Source organism: Paramormyrops kingsleyae, chromosome 10, assembly GCF_048594095.1.
Source record: "Paramormyrops kingsleyae isolate MSU_618 chromosome 10, PKINGS_0.4, whole genome shotgun sequence".
Taxonomy (NCBI): Eukaryota; Metazoa; Chordata; class Actinopteri; order Osteoglossiformes; family Mormyridae; genus Paramormyrops; species Paramormyrops kingsleyae.
The window spans coordinates 6,285,997-6,298,857 of record NC_132806.1 but is presented as its reverse complement, the minus strand read 5'-3'; positions in this window follow the sequence as shown (position 1 = coordinate 6,298,857).

The following is a 12,861-nucleotide window of genomic DNA, read 5'->3' as shown; positions in this document are numbered from 1 at the left end:
AAGATTGCTGCTGGTGTGAGCACCACACAGAGGCCGTGCTTTCATGGGAGCACGGGAGGGCGGCGGTGCCAGAATGAGGGTACCACAGTGCTCCAGGGAAGGTCTCCCATGGAATAAATGGTCTGCTTGCTGTCTTTCTGAAGTTTATTTATGGTAGTGTTTTTCACCTGTGGGGTCACTGTCTGCCTTCTCCTCTCTCCCGTCCGTTCTTCCTCATCCCGTGTGCTGCTGTTTCCCCTTCTCCCCTCCCTCTTCCTCTCCCTCCCTCCCTCCCTGGCTGCCTCCTTCACCAAGGAACGCCTTTGTCAGTGAACATTAATCTCCATTAGAAACGCGCCATTATTAATAGTTTGTAGGGCGAAACAGAGTGGATATTACTGTTGTATAGTGTACCTGTTTACGAAGAAAGTCAGTCCTGTGTTTACGGACCCTTTTCCCTAATGTAACTTCCCATTCATACCTTCTATCTATCTATCTATCCATCCATCCACCCTTGTTTTGTCTCCAGGGTGTCATCATATTTGAGATTGGAGGTTTGACCCAACACCCAGTTCCTGCTGATGAATCATGTCCCCCCCTCACGGTTTCTGCTGTGGAACACTGTGTCATCATTATGCTTCTGTGTGGTATTTGCTTTCTTTTCTTGCTGCCGTTGCAGCTGTAGCCAGTACTAATGGTTGTCTCCTTGACAGGACCATCTGAGAGATGATCAGGTAGCTCGAGATTCTTGATAAATCAGCTATAAGTCACAGTACTGTACGTAAACGGCTTGGTGGATCATTCTTGCTATTTATGTGTAATTAGTGATTTGGCTCCCATTACTGTTTGCCATCTTTAATCTAGATATATATGGAAAAGGATTTCTGTAGTGCTGCCCTGGGCTTCTTTAGTCACCTCCTGGTGAGGACAGACACAAATCTAATTTCCAAGCCTAGAAAAATCAAATGACAAACACTCTTGTCTATTACAAATGTGGCTTGTTTCTGGCAAGTTAGTGCCGCACAAATGCTGGAGGGAGTTCAAAGTGTGTTTTTCCTCATTATTTAAAGAAATTTTTAATTACAGTCCTTCAGAAGGAAATGTGAGTCAGGCTGTAACTGGTCATGCTTAGGAATCCTTACAGAGGAATCCCTCAGGCGGGTTCTCCCTGGCCGGCGCTGTGGAACGCTCTCTTTCCCTTCAGCAGGCTTCTGTTCCGTTTCCCCCTCTTTCGGCACCACCCAGCTTCGGCACTTTTCTTCTTCCTTCAGTGCCCATTGTCATCTTATGTGTATCTTAGTGACATGGCTTTTGATGTTGTTCCCCACAAGAGGCTCTCACTTAAACTCAAAGTGACAGGTATTTTAGGAACTGTAGCGACCTGGATTGATAACTGGTTAACGGATAGGAAGCAGCGAGTAGTTATAAGAGGCTCAATGTCACAGTGGGCCTGCGTTCATAGTGGGGTACCGCAGGGTTCAATTTTAGGACCACTTTTGTTCCTAATTTACATAAATAAGACACCAATATATACAGTAAACTGGTGAAATTTGCAGATGACACCAAGGTGGGTGGTGTAGCAGATACTGAACTAGCGGCTCAGCAGCTACAGCGGGATCTTAATTTAATTAGTGACTGGGCTGACACCTGGCAGATGAAATTTAACATAGACAAATGTAAGGTACTCCATGTAGGGAGCAGAAATATAAAGTACAGGTATTTTATGGGACCTACTGAAATAAAGGTAGCTGATTATGAGAAAGACCTTGGTGTGTATGTTGATGCTTCCATGTCTCATTCTCGCCAGTGCGGGGAAGCAATAAAAAAGGCCAATAGGATGTTGGGGTATATCTCCAGGTGTGTGGAGTTTAAGTCAAGGGAGGTAATGCTAAGATTATACAATTCCTTGGTGAGACCTCACCTAGAATATTGTGTACAGGTTTGGTCACCATATCTTAAAAAGGACATAGTGGCCTTAGAAAAGGTGTAGCGTAGGGCCACAAGAATGATTCCTGGTCTTAGAGGAATGTCATACGAGGAAAGGTTATTTGCGCTAAATCTGTTCAGCCTCAAGCAAAGGAGACTGAGGGGGGACATGATCCAGGTCTATAAGATTCTAACAGGTTTGGATGCTGTTCAACCGAATAGTTACTTCAGCATTAGTTCAAATACAAGAACTCGTGGCCATAGGTAGAAATTAGCGGGAGAACATTTCAAACTGGATTTAAGGAAGCACTTCTTTACACAGCGTGTAGTCAGAGTATGGAATAGTCTTCCTGATAACGTAGTGCAAGCTGAATCCTTGGGTTCCTTTAAATCAGAGCTAGATAAGATTTTAACAACTCTGAGCTATTAGTTAAGTTCTCCCCAAGCGAGCCCGATGGGCCGAATGGCCTCCTCTCGTTTGTATAGTTCTTATGTTCTTATGGGTTAATATTGGTCATTAGAAGGGGGGGGGCAGCTTGACAAATCCACTCTGATATTATTGATAGTATGAAATTGGCTTCTGTTTTGCCTTAGAACGCACACTCCCAGACCCTGATTGCTATTCTACTTCCCACTGTAGCCCTTGCTGAGACCCGACAACCTGTTCTGTTTTTTGTTTTTATTTTGTGTTATAACCTAAATGGTTTTCTTTTGTTTGTTTTGTTAAACTCATCTCCACTGTGTCCACAACCTTTCTCCCTTTACCAGGTCACACGGTCTTACTGTACTGTGCTGCTTCCTGTAAATCTGTTTGTTCTTGCCTTGTCAGTGCAATTAAGCATTTCCTTCATAGTCATGTGACCTAGGTCATATGATCTGCGGGTACCTGAGTGACTACCTGGCTATGGAGTCCCTCTTCAGCCCCAAGAGGCCAATTTGCTAGTCATTATTGAACGGTTCTTAACCTCATTGTTATCAGCTGCTCTCATGCAGTGCTTCAGATGCCATAGGAGGGGATCAGCAGGGAGCAGTCTGGACTATACACATATTTGTGTAATTTCCTGGAAATTAATTTCAAACAAATCAGTTTCAGCAGAAGTCGTTGAATGAGATGGAGAGTAGAGTCCTCTCCAGCTCTGAAGGATAATATTCTTCTCCTCCACATTCACCTTCTTGCTCCTTCCCAGTACCATTCCCGCATTCATTCATCTAAATTGGTACCTCCAGTCTCAGGAAAAGCAGCATGAATAATTCCAAACAAGACCTGTCTGCACTTAGTGTAATGGGAATATGCTTTGGGGTGGGGGTGGGGGTGGGGGGGTGCAGTCAGCGCCTCGTCACGTCATGGATGACGCAGGCGGAGTCGGGAGGCATCACTCATCTCGTACGCACTTAGGCACCAAAATCCCTCTTCAATTCCCCCCCCCAAGTAGAATAAAGATTGTAGTTAATTTCTGTAAAGAAGGACAGAATTGGCCAGACTGGCTCCATCGCACAGAGACTGCCAAGATGGCTGTGGTGACACTGAGCATGACCATAGCGTGCTGCGGCTCCTCCCCATTCCCAAAGGTGTTGCCTTTAATGGAAACCTTTGTGCGCTTTCTGCTTATTCTCGTCTCATGTGTCTCTTGCTGCCAGGCGGCCCCAGGGGACCCCGGTTCTTAGGTGCACCGTACGCGGTCCATTTGGGAGGAAGAAAGCAAAAGCCAATGATGAAGCATCATGTAATTCCTCCCGAGTGCCGACCAGAGCAATAAGCTACCAATAATTAAAAAGAGGATGAGGTCATCAATTAACGCCTTAACACTGGCCAGGATGGGGGGGGGGGAGGTGGAGACCTCATTCTAAGTGAGGGTCCTCTGCCGCTGCAGCACGTATTAGACGTGGTGAGAGAGCATTGTGCTAGCAGATTGACCACATGCACACTAGGGCAGTGATCACAGCAGATGTGTGGGAACAAACTGATGACTCATCAGGTCATTTTCCCAAGGTGCTGCCGCTGACAAGCTGAAGGAGGATGGGGATTGGCTGAAGGCTGCTAGATTTTCTCACAGTGCCTTTTTCTGTTAATTCTGAGTCGCGATGGAAAAAATATTTACCAGTTTATTAGAGAATGTTGGGGAAAAATTCATGAGATTCATGCCCCGGGCAGCTCAAAATGGAATTGATTCAGTTTGATTGAAATGTCAATGAAAGTGAACCGTCAGGTGTGAGATTGCAGTTGGGGCAGGCGTGTGAAAGCCGGGATTACAGAATCATGGGCTTATATTAAGATGACGGAAGGGCTTGGAGCAGAACACAGATTGTATATTATGCACATTCTCCAATTGTTCTTCTGTGCAAGAATGAGGCTGAACCGAACCAGATGTAATAAGATAGAAGTATGGGTTGCTGGTGTAGTCTAGTTAGATTCCTTTGAGGTAGAAATACCTTTAGAAAAGGAATACATTTTAATTCAAATGCAGACAACAATAATAAAAAAATACCTAGAATAAACGTAGTCTAACTAACCTGTTCTTTTTGCACATCTGTAATTTACAGCATAAGCTATGCTACTTATTCTGGTGTGGGATATTAAGGCCTTGGAAGAAGTATTTTTTATTTTGGACTGACAAATCTAGGCCATACTGGAGAAATCTTCCCCTAAACAAAGATAAATGGTTGAACTTGATGTAGTTAATGTGCTGTTATTTCTCTTTCTCAATATTTACTTACATTTGCAGTTCCACTGAGGACAGTGTGTGACGCTGTCCTGAAGAGCATCCTATAAGGTTCCTGTTGAGTTTATTGCTGGTCTTTATCTGCTCACAGCTTCTTGCAGATCCTGTGGTTCCTGTTGGATGGCGGGTCGACCCTCCTGTCTTGTAACATGTGTCTTTTTGCACTGTGGTCCAGCTATGGAGACACAGGTGAATGAATGTGGAAGCAGATGGATAGAGCAGAGATTACACATGGGATTGGGGCCGGAATGAAAGTGTTAGGGAATCTGATGTAAGCGACAGGAAGCTGGACCTGGAATCTGACACATCTAGGCTTCTATACACTGAGATTCACTGTTGAAGCAAACAAGGTGTGTGAAGCATAGTTTGCTAGGAAGCAGAGGGAGAGGACAGAGAGGTTGGGGACGAGGTGGGGAAGGACGACGTGTGAGGACACACTGCAGGCGTGTGCGTGCAGCCAAGGGCGTGCTTGCAGTGTGACTGTATGTAATGAGAGGTTGGACCATTACCGTTTAATGGAGTATCTGTGCTGCTGCCCTGTGACCTCTAGTTCCCACAATGTCAAGCCTTCCGTCTTTCCCAAACCTGTGATGACATTGTAACAGAAATTATGCTGAAGAACAGTGATGGGATTCACGAAATCGATCTGACTCCTCTTACTCTTGGTGTTCAAAGAAACATCTTCAAAAGCCTACAGAACTGTGTAATTTCCATTATTTTCTCATTTTACCCTGTGATGTTTTCCCCCCACAATCTGCTGCACAAAAGTGCGACTGATTTAAATAGTTCAATAAATCTTGCTTGCACTCCCAGTGGAATTGTGATACGGAAATGCAACATGGCCCCGAGGCTGCCCAGTGTTGCAGCACGTGAACTCTGCGCGTTATTGGTTGCCTTGCATTGAGCGATTGTGTGTATACACACACACACACACACACACACGTACACACATGCACAACACACATACACACACACACGCTGGCCTACTCCGTCCAGATGTACTGTAAGAGGTCGCTGTTACCTGCCTAATTTGCACATCGGCGACAGCCTTCCGGAAGCCGCCCCCCCCCCCCATCCTTCTTCTTGGTGAGGCTCATCTCGCTTCTGGGAAATGGCTTACGAAGTGAAGCTCCTCGCTCCCCAGTGGGGGAATCTCTTTCCGTCTCCTGGGGGAGGCCACCAAGCGTGCAACTCTTTTTTTTGATCTAGGGAGATACCAACATATGAGGAGTCACAAGGGAGGATCACTGTTACGGAGTAATAGCACGAGTGTAAGCGCTGGCTGAAGGTGCTTTCCTTCTCTCTTTGCCTCTCTTAGATGTGAAGATAAATATTTGCTTCCCTCAGCATTTGTTTTTTTTATTTGATGTGAAGTAAATGGAGGCACGTATCAGCTTCCTTTTCTCATTCCATCAGAATATCCTCACGGTTTGAAAATGATGGGTTCCCATGGGTGGAATTTGGAGAACCCCCCCACCCCAACAGCAGCCCTGTGAAGCTTTGATACTGATTCCCTATGATTTCAGGGCATTTACTGCCTCTTACTTGAAGGTGGGGGGGGGGGGCATGTGTGTGAGAAGTAGCTCCCTACCTGACCCATGCCTTGGGTTGGGAACACAGAGCCATCTACTGGACACAAGATACCCTCAGAGGAGAATCTGCCCAAATTCAGCCAGGTCACATGCTGTTCTGTTTACTGTGGAGGCAATGTACACCAAGTATGGCCTACATATTCTGCTTTTATTAGTTATAAAACAAAGCTCCTTGTTGCTGTCTTCTTGAAAGGGGCAGTGCTACAATTCCCGAGGAGCATTTCTCATTTGTCATGTAAAGGACCATTTTCATAACACCAAGGAATCATGGGAATCTGAGACTGAGAAACTAGACAATTATGAAAGGGGTCTTGTTTTAACCTGGAAGTTGTGATAACTCACAGCATATCTGCTGACATGAGGTCAGATGCATTGCCCTGAGTAGCAGAGTGCACACCCATTTTAATATCCAGATATTTGCTGTGCAAATCAGAAAACAAATCCTTACTGGTGACAGGAGTATGTGAGATGGCTGTGGAATACTCTGGAAGCTTGTCCACCTGAGCTACAAGTACTGCTGTTTTCCTCTCATCTGTTTTCTTCTAAATCAGCTGCTGATGGCAAAAACAAATGATAGATGGGTAAGTGAGCCCTTTAATAGTGCATTTAAATGTATTTTTTATTCCTGCAGGATGGTTTTCATAATTGAATATTCGTTAACTGTTTGGTAATCTTTTACACTAACTTCATATTGTCTTATAATGCATTCATAGAAAATTCAATGCACCTTTAAAATGCATTCATATAACATTCATAAGCAGCACATAAGTATACCTTAACAGCTTTAATGTACATTAATAACAATCATTATATGATAATAACAAAATTATAATTGTACTGCTACATAATATTTGTTATTAATATATATTAAATCTGATAATGTATGATAGGATAATTATGTATACTTATATGCTGCTTATGAATGTTCTATGAATGCATTATGAAGGTGCGGTTCATGTAAAGCGTTACCAATTGTTTTAAGAGTTTTTACACAGTGCAGATGCTACTAGATGTTCATGGAAACCAGAAAGCTGTGTTTTCAGTTACTGGAGATTACTGGTTGTTACAGCATGAAGCTCTCTGTGTGATAGTAGATGCGGTTCAGTTGGCGTGTCATTTCCTGTTGGCTGAAACGGTGTCCCCATGAAACAGAGCAACGCAGCACGTGTTTGCTGCTGTCCATTGTGGCTGTAGTTGGAGTTGAGGTCAGTGCCGACAGCGACCCAAGCGTGTTTGTGGTGCTAGAGCGAAACGGGGGCAGCATGAAGAAGTGGCAGCAGGAAATGTGTTAAAATCAGTAATTATAAGCAGAGCGGTCATTGCATGTATGGTGAGGTAAATTGTTAATGTGAGAGTGTTTCTCCATAGTGGAGGAAGTGGGAATACGCTGTGATCACAGAAGAACAGTGTAATACAAAAATGTGCAGCATCATAACAGTAGTACAGTGTATTACACAGAAAGAACACAACAGTACAGCATTATAGACAATAGATATGTTTTAGGTGGCATTACTGGGTAATGCAGTCTCATACTTACATTGTATGTACCTTAATGTCCCCTTAGGGATTAATAAAGTGTTTTTATATTACCACAATAGTACAGAATTATACAGAATTATATATAGTATAATATCACAAATATTGTATGATCATAATAGTACAATATTGTACAGTATGGACATAACAGTATCACAGATGACAATATATTACAGCATTATGGTATGATCACATTAAGGATGTGTTATGTAATTATTTCACTGTGATCACAGGAATACAGTATCATACTTAGACAGTAAATGTGTTATGATCACAATTGTAGTATCCTACAGTAATGATCACAATAGTGTTGTGTCATACAGTGAGTACAGTATAATCACACTCGTGCAATATACTATATGGTGTATTTTTTGACTACAATAAGTATGATCTAATCAGGACAGTAGTGTTAATCGGGCAGTAGATTATGCTTAGCAAGTACAGCAAATCACAGAGGTGCACTAAGCATGTTACGGTCGCAGTAAATACAGCATGAACACGACAGCAAGGATCGTCAACCTGTCCATACGCAGACAAACATGCCCATAACAAGATTCGTCTGTGTGTGTGGCAGACAAAAAAAAACTATACAGTAGGGGTCTGTGACGTAATCAGTATATTGACAAAGAAAATGAGGAAGTTCTATGAAATTGTTGATAAGAAAGATTGTTTAATATCATACACAAGCCTATAATATCACAGAAACAAACACAATTCCAAAGTCTCTCAACCTACACCCAACAAACACACAGCAAGGTAAGCACGATCCTGTTTTAGTAATATCATGGTAGAAGCGCTCACTCTGAGGAAACTTCAACAGCCACAGCATCTTTTAAAAATGTATTGTGGATAAACAAGGTAAAAAAAGACTTTGGTGTTGTGGTGATACTTTTTTGCAGTTTAAAGTCCGACACACAATAGAATGGTACTGCGTATAAAATCTGCTGATAACTTATGCTAAATAAACTGCAAATACTGCGAACTTATTTCAGCAATTGAAGCATTGCCATTCAGTAGAACATACAGAATGCAAGTACTTGCAGTCACAAACACCAGCAATTAGGGTTTCCACTTTCAATCTGAATAAATGCAGGGACAAATCACATAATGTAGTATTTCATTTTTCACTATGGGATGTTTGACAACTCTTCCAGCAATGTTCCGTTGAGCAAGCAGTTAGGCAGTCAAAGAAGAAAACCAAGAAACATACTGTACTGTCTGCATTCTGCAATATTACATCCATCAACAAAAAGTTGATTTTTGTAGGATTTAAGTCTACTTAGTAAAATTACACTTCAGTTTGCGGTCTGTTCCATTTGTGAAGTTTCTCGTGTTCTGAATCTGTTTAAGGGGGATTCTAAGGGAATTGTCAGCAAAACTTGAGCCTTGAAATAATGACTTGAATTGTATTCATTATTATAATAATTATCGATATTTAATGATAAGAAAAAATATATTGTGATAAAGTATTGCCATATCTTCCAGGCCTTGCTGTTTTAAATACCATGTTCGTAGTAATCATTGCATTTTGATCAAAATGTCTGTCAGAATTCATCATGTTGATGTCCCCTGCACTGCACTACATTGTACAATAAGTCATACAGTAAATTTAAAATGTTCATCTTCCTTTCCAGACTGTCAGCAGGCTGTGTGAGCTTACTGTGAGTGTGTGTGGGGGGTGGTGGTGGTGTGTGTATCTGTTATGTGTCGACTGTCATATGCATGCACCCCCACACCCTGTAAAGGTGTCTGAAGAAAGAAAAATGACAGCAATGAATTTGACAGTTGGATACTCTAGCGTTGGTAACCAACCAACAAAACCAGCGGGGCTGTGCTTTCAAACGTCAGACACTTTTAAAGAAATGCCCTGCGCCTTTCCTGGTGAGCTCACCTGGCTGGACCGGAGTGGGGAAGGGTTGGGGCAGAGCCTGACTGCGCAGACCATGGCCACAGAGCCTGCCTGCGCAGACCGTGGCCACAGAGCCTGACTGCGCAGACCGTGGCCACAGAGCCTGCCTGCGCAGACCGTGGCCACAGAGCCTGACTGCGCAGACCGTGGCCACAGAGCCTGCCTGCGCAGACCGTGGCCACAGAGCCTGCCTGCGCAGACCGTGGCCACAGAGCCTGCCTGCGCAGACCGTGGCCACAGAGCCTGACTGCGCAGACCGTGGCCACAGAGCCTGCCTGCGCAGACCGTGGCCACAGAGACAGGCTGCCAGCCTGTGGCATTCTCTCCAAGGTGCCATATCTTTGCCCAGGTGCGAACATGGCAGGCGTCTACTGACACAAAGGCGGCTGTGGGGCAGATGGGTGGCCACTCCGGGTACGGGAGCGAGCCTGGCCCCTCAGGTTTGCTCGGGGTCGTCCAGCCGATTATTCCGACAAGCCTGAATGACTCTGTGTGACTGTGAATTCCCAGAGGAAATGAAACAGCGTGCTGCCCCGTTTTGGTGGAGGACAAGGGGGAGAACGTACGACTCATTACCCCTCCTGGGGTATCACGTGATCGCCTGCAGTACGGGATGGTGGAGGTTCCTGTCACGCGGCGAGAGCGGGGCGGTGGGACTCTTGCTGTGCACAGAATCACTAATGATCTTCATGCTCCTTTATTGCATGTGCTGTAGGCCGTTGTGAGGAATGTGATTGGAAAACAACACCAGAATGCAAAGCCCCCCCTCCAGGATCTGGCTGGGGAAACATCCAATTTTATCTCCTGCTATATTTGTGTCTTATTATTTGAAGCCCCCCCAAGACGTTCAAACCCACTTAGCTAATTTGCTTTAACATCCTGCAACGTCACAAATTTATGGCACATGTATGACTCATCTGCTCCATAGAGGTTGGATTATTAACTTTTATACTGATTATCCTGAACATGTAATTATTAATTTCCATCCCTGATTCATTGCTGTTGTCGCTTTTGCTGAACATTGTTCAGAACGGATTGTAAGATTTGCTTTGGTTGGGATGGCAAACCGATCCATGCGTTATGGGTACAGGGGACCAGGGACGCAGGGATACACGGCTGGCCCATGTGTTTTGATGTATATCAGCCAAGAGAAAATAGAAGACTGAATTGTGTTATTCATGAGACATTGATTGAAATGGCTGGCAAGCTTAAAGCTCATCAGGTGACTTTGCCTCAGAATGCCTTTGATATCTGTGTTTAAACAAAATTTTATGCTTGTAGGCTATATGGTAAAATATTTTATCACAATTTTTTTTTCCATATTTCCAGGTATGGATATATATTACAATATAATTCCAATACTTATTTCTTTACTTCAAGGTGCCATTTTTGCTCGAAATTCTCTTAGGAATTCTGTAAATCAGATTTAGAACATGAAAAAAGACAACAAATTGAACGGTCTGCAAATTGAAATCTAATTTTAATAAATAAATCATGCAAAAAATCACTTTTTTTTGTCGGAGGGTGTAACACAAGAACATGCTGACAGTGCAGTTTGTTTCTAGGATTTTCTCTGACTGCCTCACTGCTCGTTCAAGGCAATGGGTTTAACATTTCTGGTAGAGTTGCCACCCAGCCTGTATTTGTATTCCCTGGAGTTTGGGGAATACACATGGTTTTATCACTGGTCCACCACTGCAGACGGTGTGCTTAAGATGATAACTCAAAAATTGTTTGACATACCTTTTTCAAACTTTCAAGTGACATTGTATGGATGACAAGCTGGAACTGTTAAAATTTTGAGAGAGATTGCTTCAAAATTGACGTGATGCCACTTAGTGTAAGAAAGATGACATTTGACCTTGTGGTGTGATAAGTTAAAATGTATTTGATGAATCTCATTACTGCTTCACAAAAACATTATACGGATGAATATCTACACCTTATTTCATCTTCAAACAAATTTGCCAAAAAATTAAGCAGCAGCACTGTGTGGCAGCAAAGGAAGGAAACAGCGGCTAGAGAAAACACTTTATCTTGTGAACACAGTAACATTAAAAGTATTTTACAGATCCTTTTAATTTTTTTTCCCCAAACCCACGTTTGCTAGTTTAACGTTTGAGAAATACCTGTGCCAGGCATAGTTATGGGTGTGTTTGGGGCGTAACATGCTATAAACCAATGAGAGTGTTATCTCCCATTCCCTTTAATAGCCAGGAGCGCTTGCACTTGGTGGATTGCTATTATAACAGCGGATTTGGCAGGTAGGAGAAAAGAACGCTTCCCTGTAGAGGAAACGGATCTGTTTGTGCGTGAAGTGAAAGGACACGACAGACCATCTACTGCAACAGCAGGATTCCACCAAAGCAGAGGTCTGCATTCCCGCGTGACCTGCAGCTATAGAATGTGGTGCGGGACAAATTTCCCTTTTTGAATGTGGGAGTGGGCAGGAAGTGAGTGATATGTTTGTGGAAGTAGGAAAGGGAATTAAAATAAGTATTGCTCTACTCAAACTATTATTTATGTTCATGAGTGAATAGAAAGTTACATTACAAATTTAACTGAATAAAAGAAAAACAACTTGCCATGCTTAATTTGGTTTGTGCCCAGCCAGCCTATCCTGGAACTTCGGGAGTCCTTCTTCACCCTTGTGAGTGCCCGGCTAACGATGGCAGAGCCACGAAGGGTAAATGTAAAACTATGTAACTACTTAAGGTCGAAATAAGTAAGAGGAAATCAGATATTTGGGAGTCCTTTTAATTATAAGCAACCGCAGTGGAACCACTTGCCGTTTGCCCATATTGACAAATGCAACAAAATAATATCAAACAGTGATACACTGCCCCGCCAAAAAAAAAAGTTGCCATTTGAATTTATATCAGCAAATACTTAAGAGCCAATGACTGGATCATTATTACAGCTCAGCAACATTATGCAGCAATAAAGTAAAGTCAGCTGAGTACCTGAATCTACTGAATGGCCAGGTTACACCTCCATCTATCATGAATGGATTTTTTTCTTCCCTGTTGGCATGGGCATATTCCAGGACAAGGATGCCAAGATTCATTGGTTTCGAACTGTCAAAGAGTGGTTCAGGGAGCTTGAGGAATCATTTTCACACATGGTCACCGTGTGTGACCATGTCTTTGGGATGTGCTGAAGGAGGCTTTACGGAGTGGATCTGCTCACTTGTCAGTAC